Source organism: Pimephales promelas, chromosome 7 (assembly GCF_988280905.1).
Source record: "Pimephales promelas chromosome 7, fPimPro1.hap1.1, whole genome shotgun sequence".
In the NCBI taxonomy this organism is placed as follows: domain Eukaryota; kingdom Metazoa; phylum Chordata; class Actinopteri; order Cypriniformes; family Leuciscidae; genus Pimephales; species Pimephales promelas.
In genome coordinates, this window is record NC_142775.1 from 18,652,453 (window position 1) to 18,665,336 (window position 12,884).

The window sequence follows — 12,884 nt, forward strand, 5'->3', positions numbered from 1 at the left end:
AAACGTTAATGTTAGCTTCAAGCTGCGTTGAACATCATGTCACTTAGCTTCATTAACGTATATGTAAACCGAGTAACAAATGTTAACAATGTTAACAATGTTGTACTGAATGATTTGTGTAAATACTGTAGCACCAAACGATGATGGCAATGATATGCGGTTTATAACGTTTACACTGTGACCTGTACATTTTTGCCTGGAGCTGAAACTTTTCATCGACTTTATCAACAATTAAATTATGAATACAACCTTCCAATGACTTCGAGTTCGAGATGATATATAATCTTTCTGTCTCCAAAAATCACAGAATGCCTCCTGTAAAATGTCTCATACTGTGACAGCTAGCATAGCACCTGTCCCCATGTTGACTGCTTGTCCGTTTAAATTACTTGCGCTGCATATTTAGTAATTTTGCCTCAGATACAGGATTATACATTCGCTTTAACAAGCAGGTTGTTCATTACCGCGGCAACTGGTTTAAAAAGTAACTATACATAAGAGATGGAAAGATGCAGATAACTATACATTATTTAAGGATATTTCAATTCATTACGACATTGATGTTGTTAAGTTAAGCCCAATTTATACTTCTGCATCGAACTCACACCGTAGCTACTCCGTAGTCTGTGTGTAGCGCGCGTACCCTGATTTGCAAATCGCGCCAATTCAACGCGTACCGCAAGCGCTGTGATTGGTCTGCTAGAACCGCTCCCCGGGTTTCACATGCTGCCTCTGCATGTGTAATTGCACGTCAATGCGGACAACGACGCAGAAGTATAAATGAAAACCAACGCGTAGTATATAGCGCATAGGCTCCGCCGTAGGTCCGACGCAGAAGTTTAAATCAGCCTTAAGCCTCATGCTTTCCCCATTGCAAGCGTGTACTCAAACTGTAGCCTGGGTTCTACACTGCTCTAGTTGACTGCTGCACAATTCCCCCCAAAATATCACATTAACAACAACCCTTTAGAAAATGTAATTCCTTTGTGGATCCTCTTGATCTGCATGTTTTTTTTTGACAAATCTGAGGGTGCTTCTCATTTCTTATTTGTGCATCCTTGTTTCCTTTCCTCGCGTCTGAGGGAAGGAAGCGAGGAAAGGAAACGAGGACCTTCTCGACATGAGGTTGAAGTGTTCCCTGGTGTATACGCACGCAATAAGTGGGCGGGCAATGTGTTAATGTTTCGTCTTGACTTCACAACGAAACGGCTGATGACTCGTTTGAAAAACGATTAATTTCATTGACTCAGAGTCGACTCGACTATTACATTTGAAAGACAATCTTTATATAATGTGCACTTTCAAATTTAAAACTTTGCAGGATGTTTTTGTTCACTAAGAGCTATGTTACACAATACATGAAAGGTCATTTTCAAAAATCCATAACAGGGGCCTTTTGAGGGCCTACAATGATCTTCTTCCCAGCTTGGTGACATCATGAACCTAAAGTTCAATATCCCCGCCTACTGACGTGAGCACGACAAGTTGTAGTAGGTAAATAAGAGACGTGATGCTAACACTGGATCGAGCAGCTAAGCAACGAACACGCCTTTGAAGAGTGCAAAATGTTGTGCAGTGCCAGGTGGGAAAAAAAAAAAAAACAGTAGCTGCATTGGATTTGCGAGGAGCCTGAAATGTAAAAACTATGCTGCGCCTTCTATATTGGATTCATCAGGAATGGTGCAACACACACTTATGTTATACGAGTAAAAACGTTTTTCTGTGTCACTTCTGCTGTTACCAATACCAATAATTATGTGTACATGTCTAACCAAAATCACCAATGATTTCTAGTAATATGTAATGATTCATGTAGGCCTACAGTGAGATGTTTGTGTCACAAAATCATTAATTGTTTGTCAGTACATCAAACCAGCAGTGACTAAAAGGTCAACTTCACATTGTTTCTCTTAATAAGATGAAAATAATCTGTTATTTAGGGCGTTTCACACCTTAAAGTCCGCCCCAAGGTCCAAACCAAAGGTCACGTTTTGATACATTTTATACTTTCAAAAAGTTTTGGTTTGGTTTCCCACTGCAATTATGCAAGCGCACTAAAGAACTTTACACAACATACTTGCATCCTGTCATCATCATCTATGTGGGCTGATTGGTTTAGTAAATGGACGTGTGTCTGATGTTTGCATGTTGTCAATTCGGCGGATAACTTTGACAACATAAACGAACAGACGCATTTCGCTGCAACTATATTGTTATTTTTCTGGCATAATTACCTGCAGCACCAACTATACACAAGGCTAGTTCAAATTCGCCAAATGAACGTTCTCATCATGCAAACATTTTATCGCCGCCGCCATCGGCAGGAAAGGAGGAGATGACTATGTTGACTTTAATTATGTCATCAGACCTTTCTTCAATTAAAAACCTCGTCTCCTCATCTCCCCATGTGCTACCACGGCTAATTTTTCCTGCAACCTTCTGTTTTTTCGGCTTTTTGGGAACCACCAGAACTTCCTGTAAAAGGTCTGAAAGTCCAAACCATACAGAAATGCTTTCACACTAGAAACGAACCAAACCTTTTTTCAGTTTCATCCGGACCGAGACTACCTCTTTTCGTCGGACCAAATTTCATCTGTTTGGTTCGGACCGTGGTCCGGGGGAGATTTCACACCTCCAATTTTGATTCGGACCAAACCGAAAAGTCAGAAAGTCTGGGCCAAACAAGGTAGGTGTGAAAGGGCCCTTAGACTGTGTTTCTATTATGCTGTTATTATTCTGTTAAACTGTTATTCTATTATATATAGAAATGCTTTCTTCACAATCACAGGAACTGTCAATTAAAAAGCGCGAGTGTTCCGGACTAAACTACCGTTAGAATCAACAAATCTCATTTACATTGTGTTTCCACCGTTGGTTTTGACGAAAGCATTTGTTAGTATGCAGAAATCGAGTTAAAATGATGAAATCGCTGCATTCATGTGCTAAACGTGATCACCTACAAGCTCATCCACTGCAACCTTTCATATCACAATCTAAATATGATGCTATAGTTCTAAATATAAAGCTATAATCAACACTTTTCACAATTAGTAGGCTACAGAATTGGAATAGAAAAATATGTTAAAAGTTTGATAGAATTACATGTGTAATATTTAGCTATTTCCAAATGCAAAGATGTTAGCCAATCAAAGCAGTGGGCATTTAGACTGAAGTCTCACAGCAGACACACCCCTTAAAGCAGAGCATTGAAATCAGAGTGCGAAAACCAGGCCTTTAATTTCTAAATAATAAAATCATTCATTATAATTGCACCCCAGAAAACAGTATAAAATAATGTGGTTCAGACCCCTTTAAAGAAATGTCATGTGTCATGGTAAGTAAATACTAACAACCTTGGATGTGCTATAGATTTTAACAAATATTAAAATGAAGCATGTCTGTGCAATGTAATAAAACCCTAAACAAGTCTTTTTTCATTGCACTCACCGAATTGCCAAATGGCTCTCAAACTAATAAGGCAGAATAGCTGCAGCTTTACTCAACAATTTAATGGATGTATGATTTGTAATGAGCAAAACATTTTCGTTAGCTACAAAAAAAAGAAGACAAAGCCAAACCAACACAAATTTCAAACATGAGAAAGACATGCTGACATGGCATTTGGGCACTGATTTCTGTAAAGTTATGCACCAAATATCGCTCTTGCATTTTTGCTTTTGATCAATGAGAGCAATCCTAGTATGTTGTAAAAAATAAAATAAAATATTTTTTATATAGATTATAAAAATGACTAATTTTAAAAGTATTAAAAATTTTTCAAACATCAATTTAACAAAGAAATTGGGATATCAAATGAAACTATACAGAAATTCACAAAGGTTAGTGTAACAATCTATTAACACATTTGACCAATGTTGGAAAATAAAAGTTCTTCAATATGGTCTTTCAAAATGACAAAGCTCGACTTGACATTTCAATTAAAAGTAACAGGTCTAGATTCTCTAATACAAGAAAAAAAACTTTCCACAAAGAACAAGACAATAACACAGAATCAGAAGGAGTTAGATTGTTTTAAACTTTTAAACTAACCTGCTGGTTTGGCAGTAATTGTGGACAGGCTAGTAGTATGCATAATGAGAACAGAAACATTTCCCTGAAACAATGTGACATCACACTAGACAGATATAATAATTCCCTAATATTAACACACACACCGTTCATATTTGTCATAATAAACCCACCAGATGCCGAAGAACTGGCAAGCAGCATAAAAACGTACCGACTAACCTGATTAGATAATGGGAGGAAATTAACGTTACTGTCGCTAATGGACAAAGATGGGCGTTTCCCATAACGTCAATATAAATATTGTAGCTAAAGGAAATACTGTAACGTTACATATACCAGAATACTGAATTATACATAAAAGAGGTGATATTGGCTGTTTCACAAAACACATTGAGCTGCTACCTAGACAGCCCATGACGCCCAAAAATGCTGTCAAAGAAGGGAACTTACAAGGTTTTCAGCCTCGGTCAGTTTAAAAGCTGAAAACGCGACTACGATGTCCAAATATATATTGTCTGGGTGGGCAGCAGACTTGGTTTCGAGACACAGCCATTATGTATTGGGCCTAGTTTGAAACTGTGGCAGTTTAGGCCCGTTTCCTCTTCCAAACACAATCAGAGTTACAACAGGGTTATCTGTGAAACCAGCCATGCATAAAATGTTATTAAATCTCTGAGGCTTCAGATTATACTGTTTTGGTACATACAATCTTAATTTATAACTCAAAGTAAGAGCGAAAGTGAATGTAAATACAGAAGCAGAAACAAGCTAACGTGCTAACGGCTAACAGCTGGAGACCAGCAAAACACAATCAGCTCGTGACAGTGGATTTGAAGCTATAAAACATTCTAAACACTAATTTTAATTATCCAACAAGCCCATATTATACATCATAACCTGCCAAAATCTAAGAGGGATCAACTAGTATCAAAAACAACCGACCTGCCCACGTCAAAACCACTTGTTTAGCCACAAATCAACCTCCTCAAACAGAGCTGCCGTTAAATGTAAATGCTATTTAGCTCGAATAGATATTTATAGCGACTGCACTGCTAAAGTGCGCGGGGATTGTAAATATATAAGCGTTGTCAAATATCCAAAAGTATTTAATTCGTTCATTGAGCTGTTCGAGCTAAGCTAAGTGAGCACTGACTTGCAAATCATCTGCCATTAGCGGCTAGTTTCCTTTAGCTTCACACACAAACCCACTTACCGAGAATCAAACGAGATCTTTCCTCCATACGATCCCAGATCGGATCATTTAAGTGCTGTTTAATAATTACTCGGCCGCGTGCATGTGCCTGGCAGTCCCGATTATAAATAACACGCTTGTGTTGAGATCAGACCATTGGTTTATTGTCTGCTGTTGGGTGTTTTTCCTGCGTCACCAGCATCGACTACTGCTGCTGCTGCTGCCCCCCTCCCTTAAACTGCCTCCAGTCGCGCTCGCGCTCTCTCTCGCTCTCTCTCTCTCTCTCTCTCTCTCTCTCTCTCTCTCTCTCTCGCTCTCTCACTCTCTCTCTCTCTCTCGCTCTCTCTCTCTTTCTCTCCTGTGTCAGGCTGCTAAGAGACCCGTCACCGTGCTATGGATGGAAGTAAATGTGAAGTATATCCGTGCATAACTGCCTGGACGTGTGACTCAGCTGGGCATGCGTGGTTTCGAGGACAGCGCGCCTTCCTGACACCAGATTTGTGATATTAAAAATCATTATTCTTGTAACGAAATTACTTCGTTTTTTTGATGCACCTGAACACATTTATATAGGAAATGTTGTATAGACACAGGATTTTCTTTTTCTTTTGTGGTGAAGTAGACCTGTCTTGGACAAAGCATATAAATAACTCATATAACCAATTAAATTTAAAATTATTTAAAAAATAATAATAATTTATATTTCAACGTTACATTGAATAAAATTTAATCTAGTATACATTTCTGAGATAAAAAAAAAAATAACCATGTCGATTCAAGATCGTCCTGGAAGAATTCGGGTAAGAATCATTTTTGTAAGAATTGGTGTCACTCATAATGGCACCATAATGACACCAAAATGCAGTGAACATTCATGTCATTATAGTGTCATTCCTGACACTGTCATTATAATATGATACTGTATTTTAAAGATTGTTAAATGCATTTTGGAATGTTTATAAGTTTTATAAATAAAATAAACATAGCGCAATGTGCTGTTATCAATAATAGGCTATAATCTGAATTTAAAGCTGTACATTTAAATGTCAGCCCCCCCTGGCAATGTTGTTAATGTGAGTAAAACACCTCTTTTCTGTGTTTAAAAAAAAAAAAAAAGAAGAAGATTGCATAAATTGTTGCATAAATTTTCCTGCATGCTTGAAAGACTAGGACTGGGTGATGCACTGCATGAAAGCCAATATACCAGACACAACAAACCCATGAGTGTGACATGATTACACTTTAAAATCTAAACATTTTGAAACTGGTTGTCTTGACACATGGCAAAAAAAATAAAGAAATAAAATAAATAAATAAATATATATATATATATATATATATATATATATATATATATATATATATATATATATATATATATATATATATATATATATATATATATATATATATATGAAGAGTTCAGATGCAAAAGCCTCTAAATGCCATTTGAAATTTTCTTCTTTAATGATGATTTTTATGAAACTTGTATATTTAAGTTCAGTAATTTCACTTAAATAACAATTAATAGGTAATTATCATTGCCATTTAAGTGAAATTACTGAACTTAAATATACAAGTTTGATAAAAATCATCATTAAAGAAAAAAATTTCAAATGGCATTTAGAGGCTTTTGCATCTGAACTCTTCATATATATATATATATATATATATATATATATATATATATATATATATATATATATATATATATATATATATATATAAGTAGATGGCATGTAACCAGGAAATATTAGGCAGTATTTCATGATAAATAAATGCTTTGAAGATTTGTTATGCTACCTGGTTGTCACATGACCTCATCACGTGAGTGGCATGGAACAATTAAGTTGGAAATAAAAGCAGTTTTCAATTTTGTGAAAACATTTCTGTCAGTCCGATAAAGTAAGTAATATAATAGATATGTTAAAATTAGTGGCTGCTGCTTATGGCTCACTCATCTAAAATTAAGTGAAGTGCATTGCATTGTGGGATGAAGTATTTTGCAAAGTGTGCTGTGATTGTGTATACTGCACATTTTAACAAATGTAGGTCATGTAAGTCATTCATGTACTGGATGTAAACGGCTACTGCATACATGCTGTCTACGTAATGTAAAAAAAAGTAAGAGTAGATTTGTATGCTATTTCGAACACAGATTGCCAATTTTTTACACCAAAGCATTGATAAACATCTTTTACAACAACTGTTTGCTTTAGAAGAAAAAAAGTGCAGTTGTTAGTAAATTCTACCCAACAACAATGACCTGGATGAATGAAATGCTTCATGAACAGACAACCTGAATAACATGAGTCACTCAGCTGTACAATCTCTGCTTGAATAGCGCTTGACCCCTACAATCCATCTGTGACAGGCATACAATTGACTGGTCACTAAAAAAGCCTTTTGTACATTGCAAAGAAGACCACATGCTGGGCAAAGTGTTGATGTTCATCCTTGTGTAGTGCAATGAATGGAAAAGGCTGTAGTTCCCTTTCGAGGTTAGCTGACGCTTTGGGGAAACTCCTTTTCTTTGAAAATGCTGAAGCCTGATTGAATCACGCTATTGCAACTGCAATAGCCAATGGCTCTCGTGCGCTAGAGTGACAGGCAGGACCAACTGCTATGTAGCTCAGTGCCAAGTGCCATTCCCTGGCCTCAGATCTTTCTCCTTCACTCGATTTTGCTGTCTTCAAGAAGCGATTGTTCACTGTTGAGGTACGCTCTTCAGAGGACATTACCTGGACTGCCATTCCTCTGCAGTGTTGGCATTTTTTGGATTATGCTACGGGTATCCGCTCACCTCTTCTCCCTCTCTGATGCCACGTCGCGGAGGCAGAAGCTGCGGCAACTTGAGACAGGAAGTTTAGGTGATGGGCCTGCGCCAGTCAATTCGTGCAATTCCTGGTCAAAACCTTCCCATTCTAGCCTTCGGTATGAATAATCGCTGCCTCTCTACCTGGCCTGTGCCCATACAGATGCAGTGCTACACAAGTTTATCTACTTTCAGCGAAGGCCTACAAGGACTTGGACAGAGAGCTACTGTACATAGCGCAGTCCTCACTTGATGTAGGCGGGAAAGTAGCCTTGTCGCTGACGGCCAGTCATGTACAGTGCACAGAGAAGTCCCAGTTGCTTCAGAGTGGAGACCTGCTATTTACAAAATGCAGCATTATACCATTGCAACTAAATATACATGTTCAAGGGGAGGGATTTACAGAGAGGAGGAGACTAGGGACAAAGCATGCAAATGACATAGGTGTGATCTTGTTACCAAACTTTTCCCAGGTCTGTTCTCACTAGCATAACCGTTATTCAGGCTAATCCCATCAGCCTGACTAGATTGCTCAACAATTACCATTATCATAGACAAAAGCAGAGCTGTAGTCAATAAAATCTATAAAAAAAATGTCCGACACCTGGAATGCTTGGCTTGATCTTTTTAGCCTCAAAATGGTAAACACAGTATGCATTTTTTCAGTTAAAATACTGTGGAATCTAAATTACACATTTAATAAATTTGTATTCCTTCATTTTGTATTATTCTTCAGTTCTAAAAGAAAAACTCCCGCATTATGTACAAATTTAAACACTTAAGAAGTTCATTCTTGTAACTTGTGGTCATTACAGGCACGTTACAGGTACAAACTACACTTTGTGCAATGTCCTAAGGATCAGTAGTGGTATGACAATCTTGATCATCTTGATGGATGACTGAAGGTTCCATATGTGGGTCTCTGTGTTGTGTTTTTTTTCTTCTTTTCTTTATCCTTTTGTGATAGTTGGCTCGACAATGGGTCTAGTTGTTTTCTAGATGTTGTGGCTTCACACACTGGTGAGGAGATCGGTGCGTATTTGTCTGGGGTTGTCTGCTATCTGCACAGAGGAAGACAGAAAACAAAAGACAGGAGAGCAGTATTTCTTCAAAAACAAGTGTTGTATCTTGTTGAGTAAACACTGAGTCTGCAATTGTTCCCTATTTTTATTTTTACAATCTTTCCCTATTTTTCTTAATGTGACACCTAAAGCAACAATGAGGTGAGGATTTGACTATGGAGGGGTAAGGTCTATGAGAGATTCTTCACCGCAGGGGTTGGCCCCCGATGCCTGTTGCAATCGGTTCTTCCCTGGGCTCCTCACTGCTCTGTGTCCTATCATATCCCTGTAGGTGAACCACTTAGGCTCTAATGGCTTGGAACATTCTAGACACTTCTTTGATTACCTGTCTTGTGACATGTGTACTCTGCGTAACCCAATCATGAGTTATTTCTCTTTCATCCTCTAACGCAACATCTATGAGGCCATTTTACATTTACAGCCTGATCTAACTCATTACTGATGAATGGCCTGTGCTGTAGCATAACATTAAAGGCTGTGAGTTTACTTAAAGGAGAACTCCGGCGAACAATGAACCTTTGGTCTAATAAAACATCGGTAGTCAATCGTTCTCTGAGATTTGTTTTCATGATAATCGAATGTAAAGAGTTTTATCTCTAAAAACTGTTTAGCGTATTATGCTAGCAATGGGGGCATAGACTAAGTAAAAAGAAATCGCTAGTTTATACCACTAACAAGGCTCAAAATAGCCCCACACTAACACAGTAACATAATGAGGGTCCATACATGCAAAACGAAGCATTGAGAACTTTGTAAGTGTACAGACCGTTTAATAAGAAGATACTTTATAAAGACAGTTCACTTCGTGTATACAGACAGGAGCCATCTTGGAAAACAGTCACGACAAGTCGAACGGCGAACGTCGTGCTGAGTGATCTGAACTGTATGAAGTTCAACGAACTTCTGAACTGTATGAACGGCATTCGTGGATCGACTTATCGCGGTTTTCAAAAAATCTAACACCCAATTCACTTTGCTTTAAGAAGTATTTTAAAATGTCAAGATGTCATACACATCGTACAACCTGAGACCTGCTTTACGGCAATCCTTCAGTCACTTCAGTCACAGGTGCTTTCGTGCATAGACTGACATGAAAAGTCGCGAAATTGAAAAATACTATGGTTATTGTGTCACAAAATGTAGTTTTAATAGTTTTTCAGTCGACAATGTAGTTGTTCAAAGCTCAAATCTGTGGTTTATTTATACAATTTAAAATATATAATTATACTATTCATTATTAGTATAGTATAGCCTAATGTTTGTTTATTTTATTGACTAAAATATTTACTATTACATCACCCTTTAGCTTATATTTACTATTTGCATTGAACTGTAGTTTTACCATATATTTTACCATAAAGGATCAATACTTTGTTATTGCTAAAATCGGGTCATTCATGCTTTTTCCACAATAAGAAAATTTTATGTAGGCCTAATTTAATGTACAAATTTCATTATACCTTGACAATTCTTATCCAATAATAAAAAGCGAGATAGCCTACATGGCAAGCCTGAGCTTTGACAGTGAAACTCTGATGTTTTTTTTTTTTTTGCTAACAGCCACTAGATGGCGCTTCGGTCGCCATTTTGGGGTGAAAATTCCAACTGGAGGACAGCAGCACAGATAACAATTTTTTAGGTAGTTTTTTCTTGCATTAGTGAGTATTTCCATTTTATGCAACTTTACACATTTACTACTATTATTAATTACCAACTCCACTAGGCCTGAAATATGTTTTATACGTTTTAATCCCCTGGATCATGCTACAACATGATGGTCTTAGGACATGATCTTGTAACTTGAATTGCCACTTCGGACAGTGGCTGTGTTTTTTTATTTATTTATTTTTACATAGTCTTGCTTTAACGGCCATTAATATATAACATAGTAGGGCCTACTGGAAAAGAAAAAAAAACAACAACAACAAAATCAGTTTACCAATGTAAAGCTATTCTATTTCTGTTATATATTTATTTTCCAACATTTACATTTCAGTACAATTACATTTATTTGCTGAATTCATTTATTTCATTGATAACTTATTTTTGTATGTATCATTATGTACACCTTCATGGGAAATATATAATTTCTATTTTGTTTGTTTTTTGAAGTTGGGAAGCTAATGGTAATGATATTCTAACTGTTCATTCAAATCATATATGTTAATATGGGATTCAATGACGAATAATAGTAGTAGGCTAATAATCAAATAGGCACACCACAATATAAATAAAAATCTGTAATATATACACTTATTCAAAAAGTTAAGGTCCGTTAGATTGAAAGAAAAATGTTTTTTTTTTTCTTTGAAAGAAGACTTCTGCTCACCAAGGCTGCATTATTTGATAAAAATGCTGTAATATTGTGTAATATTATTTCAATTATAAATAGCTGTTTTCTACTCGAATATATTTTTTCCTGTGATGGCTGAGTCTTCAATGTCACAAGATTCAAGGGTAGATATCATTGTAATATGTTGATTTGCTGCTCAAGAAATACGTTTGATTATTATAATTATTATTAATTATTATAATTATTATTATAATTATTTTTTTTTTTTAGAAAATGGAAAGATTTAAATAGATAAATGAAATGAGAAATATAGAAGTGGATGAACTTTTTGAAAATATGTATAAGTACATTTTAATAACATTATAAATGTATTTACTGTCTTTTTAAAATGTTTGTTGCACATTTTTCACATTTACAAAGCAAGACAGGCAGCAGCACACCACATTTATAACATCTGAGAAAAAAAAGAAAGAAAAAAAGCATGATTTGAAATGGAATGTAAATAAGAACAGAACTTAAATTGTAAATATTTTGTCATAAGGCAAAATTGCAAAAGGCTACAGCACTGAAAATCACAAAAATACCTAAAAGCTAAATTAAGTCAATTTATTTCATTTATTGACGAATCAGTTTAATTTTATGAACTAGCACACACTGTATGCTGTATACCCTCTTTTTGTACATCATTAACTCTCTCGTATTTCTCACTAAGGGCTCACACTTGTTACACTCAGCAGTCAATAACTTCTTTGTAATGAAATGATTGTACAATATGTTGGTCCAATGCCATTTATTCTTTAATATTTTGTATTCTAAAGGGGGGTTTGTGCCACTAGACAATACTCACCTCTAAATTGTGCACAATTTATATATAAAATAAACAAAAAATACTCAATCCCTATCTTAGTATTAGTATATATTTTTTATTTGTATATGTATTTAGATATTATCAAAGACTAATCAACTTGCAGGTGTTTTTTTATGTGGATTGCATCCCAAAAAATTGCTCTGTATTTGAAGAGTTCAGATGCAAAAGCCTCTAAGTGCCATTTGAAATTTTCTTCTAAAATGATCATTTTTATCAAGCTTGTATATTTAAGTTCAGTAATTTCACTTAAATGGCAATGAAGATTACCAATTAATTGTCATTTAAGTGAAATTACTGAACTTAAATATACAAGCTTGATAAAAAAAAGGTCGTTTTAGAAGAAAATTTCAAATGGCTTTTAGAGGTTTTTGCATCTGAACTCTTCATTTTCTTTTATTTCCATTCATGGTGATAATTCATGCAGTATATGGTCAATCAAGTGTGGCTATATTCTAAGACCATTTCCGCTTTTTGAATCATGTCCACATTTTGTTTTTTATTCAATACGTAACATTTTTTAGAGGGTTAAGGACAAGAGGAACTCTCCATAAAACCAATTTAAGGAAATCTATTCTAGGTGATAAAAACACAAACACCATGCAACA

The 12,884-nt window shown here is 35.8% G+C and overlaps 1 protein-coding gene across 1 annotated transcript in view; it reads right to left on the minus strand.

Moving 5' to 3' along the window:
• The window catches only part of usp9 (ubiquitin specific peptidase 9), a 39,417-nt gene extending 33,809 nt beyond the window's left edge, over window positions 1–5,608 (minus strand). Inside the window, exon 1 of the mRNA XM_039653083.2 lies at window positions 5,243–5,608. The gene's annotated coding sequence lies outside the window, so the exon portion shown is untranslated. The remainder of the gene's footprint in view (window positions 1–5,242) is intronic.
• Between the last annotated feature and the right edge of the window lie 7,276 nt (window positions 5,609–12,884).